At 41.0% G+C, this 7,133-nt stretch overlaps 1 long non-coding RNA gene across 1 annotated transcript; it reads left to right on the forward strand.

Moving 5' to 3' along the window:
* The first annotated feature begins 5,491 nt into the window (after window positions 1-5,491).
* LOC105233220 (uncharacterized) lies at window positions 5,492-6,527 on the forward strand. The gene is made up of 2 exons (XR_007421949.1): window positions 5,492-5,752; window positions 5,836-6,527. It is a non-coding gene; the product is annotated as an uncharacterized LOC105233220 (long non-coding RNA).
* The last annotated feature ends 606 nt before the right edge of the window (window positions 6,528-7,133 follow it).

Consider the following 7,133-nt stretch of genomic DNA (forward strand, 5'->3'; position numbering starts at 1 on the left):
TGTAAATATAGCGATCCTCTAAAGCTCTACCTGGGCTACATGGATATGCTACTACTACTTGTGAGTAGTAGCCGATTTATCCTAAGGCTTGATGCGAATGCCTCGTCCTCAATGTGGTTTAGTACATGTGGTACAGAGCCACAGTCGAGGCGAGACAGGGTTCATCTGTTATTCATATATTTGGAACCTTAAGATGGATACTCTGTTTGGACAGCTCGAGCCACTCTGTAGGTGTTGTGCGTATGCGGGCAACCTTCGTCTTATGGTCGAATGTCGCTCGCAGTCTGAGCTAGAGCGGGCGGGAGGAGATCTCTTAGAGATAGTGAATACTTGGGGGTAGGTACGGGGGTTGGCATATCGAGAGAGAAAACGGTGGCAATGCTGTTTAAGGGCAGATTGTCACCGGTTTGTTCACCGTCAGCATTAGATATATGACGCAAATCAAATATCTGGGGTTGACCGTGAGTGAAAGGATGTGTTTTACTCCACACTTGGCGAATGTGAAGGGGCGACTGCAGGCAACCATAGGCAAAATACGATGCATATTGAGGAATGATTGGGTACTCGCACGTCGTTCTGTCCGCACCATATATCGTGACTTGTTTGTGGCCTGTGCCATGGTGGGCCTGTGAGTATGGTGGACAGCTACGACTGTCTTGTAAGGCCTGTTTGCCTGTATGTCGCACCGCCTTAACGGATGCTATGCAGGTTTTGTTAGGTGCATCCCCTCTTGACCTGATTGTCATAAAGCGTGCTGTTGCATTCAGTTTAAGAAGGGGCTGGATTTCCGACGATTATGTGGAGAGCGAGAGTTAGGTGTAGATGGCAAGAACGTTAGGACAATAGTCTTAACGGCCAAGTGATCTTCGAGTACATTCGGGACGCTGGGTTCGTTGAGGATAACCCAGACTTCAGATTTTGTCTGGGTCGGAGTTTTCTGCTCACGAGGCATGGGTCTCTGAATACATTTTGCGGGGGTAGAGGATTGGGTGCATTTATAAGCAGAATGCCCGATGTACTCGGACATCAGGGAACTGGGTGGAATGGGGATTAGCTGAAATGATGGACGATAAGATGTTTTGGGTCGTTTGCGCGTGTGTTTTTTTAGGCGGCGAAGGCGGTTAGCTGGGAATTAGGTTTAGATTACGTATGAGTGGTATTGGTATTGGTACTGAAAAAGCCAGGCTCTGATCACCACATTGATTTAATCTGTTGTACTTTTGAGTACCGTGAGGTAAGGCTGTGGTCAGAAGGTACCTACGTATAACATACTGGATGTTGTCAACAGTGACGCGGGTGCCTAGTCGCAAGTGTGACGACTGTTTGTCTGATGGTAGGAAATCTTTCGCCTTGCCCCTTTCACCACGAGACCCATTTGCTTTGATTTCTCATTCATTCTGGAGAAAAAAGAACTATCGGCGCGGTTGTTAAGGCTAATGATATCAATATCATCAGCATATGCCAGCAGTTGTACAATCTTGTAGAAGATGGTACCTTCTGTGTTTAGTTCTGCAGCTCGAATAATTTTTTATATATTTAGGTAGAAGAAATCACACAAAAAGGAGTCTCCTTGCCTGAAACCTTGTTTGGTATTGAACGGCTCGGAGAGGTCCTTCCCGACCCTGACGGGATATCAAATTCAGACATCGCTCCTTTTCGTGCTATCGAAAGCAGCTCTGAAATCGACGAAGAGGTGGTGTGTGTCTATTCTCTTCTCACGAGTCTTTTCCAAGATTTGGCGCATTGTGAATATCTGGTCGGTTGTTGATTTTCCAGGCCTAAAGCCACACTGATAAGTCTAATCAGTTTGTTGACTGTGGGCTTTAATCTTTCACACTTGGGCAGAGCACACTTAAATTCCAATCGTTGGGCATGCTTTCCTTCGACTAACTTTTAAAAAGAAGCTGATGCCTGCTCCTTATCAGTTCTTCGCCGCCGTGTTTGAATACCTCGGCCGGCAATCCATCTGCCCCTTTCACTTTGTTGTTCTTCAGACGTAATTGGTAATTGCTATTCGAACTTCTTCATGGTCGGGCAATGGAACGTCTACTCCAACATCATCAATTGGGGAATCGGGTTCGCTTTCTTCTGACGTTATATATACTATCTCTGCTAGTCAGCAGACTGGATAAGTGTTCCCTCTATAATTTTAGTATGCTATGGGCATCGGTTACTAGATCACCTCTGGTGGTTCTACAGGTGTATGCTCCAGTCTTGAAACCTTCTGTTAGTCGCCGTATTTTTCGTAGAATTTTTGATCCCCCTCTCGGCCAGCTTGTTAAGCTCATCATACTCACGCATTTCGGCCTCTTTCGTTTTCTGCCTGCAAATGCCTCTCGCTTTCCTTTTCAACTCTCGATATCTATCCCATTCCTCACTTGTTGTGGTCGATCGTAACGTTGCGAGGTAGGCAGTCTGCTTTCTCTCCGCTGGGACACACTCCTCACCGTGCCAGCTATTCGTTTGCATTTTCTGAAAACCAGTGGTTTCGGTTGCAGCTGTACGTAATGAGCTTGAAATGCTGTCTCTCAGTTCCCTTATACAGAGTTGTTGACGATTGCTCTCACAGAGCAGGAGTACAAAATGAATTGTTAAAAAAAATAAGGATATATGGTAGTTAAATTATTGATTTAACAAGGGAAAACATTAGTCGGAAAATTCAAACTGGTTCCTGTACCAAAACAATTGTGCGGCACTGTTTTTCATCACGGCTTTCCTCCATAACGGAGGAATGCAGTTTAATTGCAGCACCTCTATGAGAATCAAGATTTTTATTTATTTCTGGGACGGCTGTAATTGAGCGGAGAATGTGTTATCAAGCCCCGTTTATTACCCAATATACATTTCTTTCCGACACTATGTCTACCGGAGTGGAAATTATCACTACTCCATTCTTGGTTTATATTTAACCGTATGGTCTTTAGCCTACGTAAGACCTTTTTACTGGATACCGTCCAGCTGTGGCCTGGCTTCTGCTGTAGTTTTGAATTTATTACCAAATGGCTTCCAGGAGTTAATTTTTTGCTTTTTTATTTCATTTTTGTTTCCCTCTACCTCTACTTCTCCCCGCGAGTCCTGCATCGAGTACTTTCAGAGCTGGACTCTTTTCGCCCATTCGGACAACATGACCTAGCCAGCCCAGCCGTTGTCTCTAGATTCGCTGACCTATGTCAATGGTTTCGTATATCTTATACGGCTCACCCTACCATCGAATGCGATATTCGCCGAAGTCAATGCGCAAAGGGCCATGAATTTCTCTCGAAAACTCGTGACGTCGACTCATCAGGACGGGAAAAATGAGTGACTTAAGAGTTTGGTTTTTGTTCGTCGGGAAATGACTTTACTTCTCAATTACCTACTCAGGCCACAGTTGCACCTGTTGACAAGGGTTATTCTGAGTTGGATTTCGAGGCTGATGTTGTTGTTGCTGATAAAGCTGGTTCCAAGATAAACGAAATTATCTATGTCTTCGAAGTTATGACTGTCAACAGTGACGAGGAAGCCTAGTCGAGAGTGCGACGGCTTTTGCTTGATGATAGGATTTATTTCCTCGGGCGTCGTTCACCATCAAACCCGTTTGTTCGCTTCTGGTACCTATTTAGTTACAGCTCCAATTATTTTCTCCAACAGTAGATTAAAGAAGTCGCACGAAAGAGAGTCGCCTTATCTGAAACTTCGTTTGGTATCGAATGGCCATAATAGTTTCGCAGGGATACTAAATATATCGCGGCATAAAGACAGCTCCTTTTCGTGCTTTCGAAAGCAGCTTTGAAATCGACGAAGAGGTGATTTGTGCCGAACCTCTTTTCAAAAGCCTTTTTCTCGATTTGGCGCTTGGGGAATGTCTGGTCGGTTATTGATTTTTCAGATCTAAAGCCATCCCTGTCGGCCAGCTTATCAAGCTCATCATACTCACGCATTTCGGCCTCTTTCTTTTTCTGTATGCAATTACATCTCGCTTTCCTCGACGTCGAACTTTCCTTGTGTTTGTTGACGTACGTTTTTTGCTGAATGAGGCGGGTTAAGACCTTGGACCGTACACACGTCTAGAACATTAGAGACGTGTCTTCCGTCTATCACAACATGTTACATAGTACTACAGGTAACCATATTTCGGTCTGCGGCGAAGTCGATCAGCTTCTACCCATTTGGGGGTGTTTTCTCGTGAAGGCTGAATTTACCGACTGTTGTGCCAAAGATATTTTCGTTGTCTACCATTGCGTTAAAGTCACCAAGTACGATTTTGACAACGCAGCGGGGACAGCTTTCATAGGCGCGCTCCAAGCGCTCATAGAAGGCATCTTTGGTCACATCGTCGTCTCTTCCGTCGGGGCATGGGCGCAAATCAGCAATATGTTGAAGAACTTCTCTTTGATATGGATTATGGCTCGACGTGCATTCACCGGGGTGAATAACATTACTCGCCGACGGAGTCTCCCTCCCACCACGAATCCCACACCGAATTTGCGCTCTTTTATATGGACACTATAGTAAATGCCACAAAGACCTACTGGCTTCAGTCCTTGTCCCGTCTACCGCATTTCTTGGATTGCGGTGATGTCTGCCTTTTTTCACGAGGACATCAACCGGCTGGGTAGCGGCACCTTCTCAATAAAGGGACCGGACATTCCAGGTGCACGCCCATAAATCGTTTTCCTTACGTTATAGTTGGTCTAGGACCGGAAGTCGTAAGCTGCTTGAGTCATATGTAAAAGAATCGTTTCGTTTCACTCCCAAGTGAATGACGAGCAGAGAATTTACTCACTTGCGTAAACTTCTACACATGACTGAGTCTTCCAACCTTACCTTAAGAAATAGTTAAAGAAGGCAGACATAGTACCGTGTTAACTGAGAAGGGAAAAATAATTCACATAAGTAAAACACGTAACTAAATATATACTGACATTCCAGAATACTACTACCGACATGTCTGATTTAAGTACAGACACAGAAACTTTACCATATAGAAGCGGCTATTGAAACAGAAATAATCAACAAAAACCCTAACTACCTAACTACACCTTCATATATCACCATTTCACCTAATAACATAGCTAAGCACTTAACTGAATAATCTTAAAGTATAAAAGAACATAAAGAGATCAAAAAATTTCGTGGGTAGCTCATGGAAATGGATCGCAGGAAGTCCAGAGAATGAATACTACGAAATAACTTCAGGTAAAATTAATAATGTATTGCATACGCGATGTGTTCAAAAAGTATCGCGAATTTTGTGTTTTTTCAAAAATTATTTATTTATTCATGAATATCTATTTTGTCCCCTTCAAAGTAATACCCATGAGATATTATACACTTGTGCCAACGGTTTTTCCAATCTTCGAAGCAAAGTCACATGGGGCCAGATCTGGGGAATACGGTGGCTGCGGCATCATTAGTGTGTTGTTTTTTGATAGGTAAAAATCGAAGACGATCCAAAACACGTACAAGCAAAGCAGCTGTCAACAATTAAATGAACATTCAAAATGGCCGAGCTTGTCGGCATAAGTGAGAGACATGAGTACCAACATAACGCCACAAAAAATTCGAAATTCGAATATAGGATGTGTTCGTTCAGTAAATATTGTTGCATTGTAACTTTTTTAAGAAAGCATCACGTTCGCCGCGAAAATTTCGGCAACAGTGGCAACGTCACACGTTCGTGCAAGAAAATGTTATCAATCTGTTGCTCATCACTAGCCAATCAAACGCAACACAAAAAAAAATTCTGCGCATTTGAAATAGAGGACGAAATGTAAGTAAACTTCGCAATATTTGATATTTAATATAGAATTCAATGTAATTTAATTATTAAATATTTCTTTTTGTTATTTTTAGAATAAAATTAAGTTCAGCTGAGTCCAAATTGTTGGTCAGGTGTCGACTGGACATGGAGCAAGAGTTTTCTTGCGGCAAAAGAAAAAAATCGGTTCTTTGGGGCAAAGTGTTGGACAATATAAAGACTGAAGCTCCTGATTTAACTGCGACAAAATAGCAACTCTAAAGAAAATTCTTCAAATGCTAGCAACTTACAAAAGAATAAAAAAGCGGAATAGATCAACAGGTAGAGATGCAACCACTTGGGATTTTTTTAATGATTTTGATGAAGTTTACATTCAGTTGATCCTCCATCTGAAAACCTACAAAACTCATTAGATCTTCCAAGCTGCTCGACTGCAGAACACATAAGAGCAAACGAAATGTGCCGAGAGGACAATGATGTTGTGGAGAGTGTCTCAGACGTAAGGGGAAACCAGCAAAATTTCGCTAAAAACAAACTCACAGTATCGGGAAATGAAACGTTGGAATTTTTAAAAAAGGAATCGGAAGAAGAAAAAGTCCGGCATAGAGAAGTGATGACGTTTGAAAAAAAAGAAAAGGCTAAAATAATGCTAAGATTAAAAGAAGTGCTGGATAAATTTTTGCAAAAGTAACATTTGCAAGTATTTAGCTACAAATTTGATGAAAAGAAAATCAGTTTTCTTAACCATAGTTTTAATTCATTTATTAAATACAATGCTGTGAATATAGTTTTAGTTTTTTAATTTAAATCAAGTGGAGTTCAAAATATATTGTTTTGAAAATGCATACAAAAAATTAATGAAATAAAAAAAGTTAATTCTTATGAAGTGAACAACATTTTCAACTCATTTCCCTCATTATAGGGATTGCTTCAATGAATATTTGGTATCCATTGGGGACCAAAAAGGGATAAGAGCGATTTCTAACTTCTAGATAAAATAAATTTCATTGTGTAAAACATAGATACACATTTAGCTACGAAAATACTTAACTTACAACAAATACCGCGCGAGCCATTCAAAAATGAGAGAGAAAAACATCATCTGGATATGACTCTACAATTTAAAAAAAAATTGCATACTTTTGTCACTTTTCTTCTTTTACAGCTTTCCTTTAACAAAAGCTTTCTTCTCCGTATCATAATCCTTCTTCTTTTGTTTCTATTTTTTAAAAAATTGTCACTTTGCTTTTCCATAATCTCATCAGTTATTATTTATTACAGTTAAGATACAAGTTACAAATAATTAAAGAAGAAGTTCTGAATATTGCATACGAAAGACATTGGGCAAAAGCCATAATAATAAATTCGTTGTTTAATGAAGATATAGATAATG

Source organism: Bactrocera dorsalis, chromosome 2 (genome assembly GCF_023373825.1).
Source record: "Bactrocera dorsalis isolate Fly_Bdor chromosome 2, ASM2337382v1, whole genome shotgun sequence".
In the NCBI taxonomy this organism is placed as follows: Eukaryota; Metazoa; Arthropoda; class Insecta; order Diptera; family Tephritidae; genus Bactrocera; species Bactrocera dorsalis.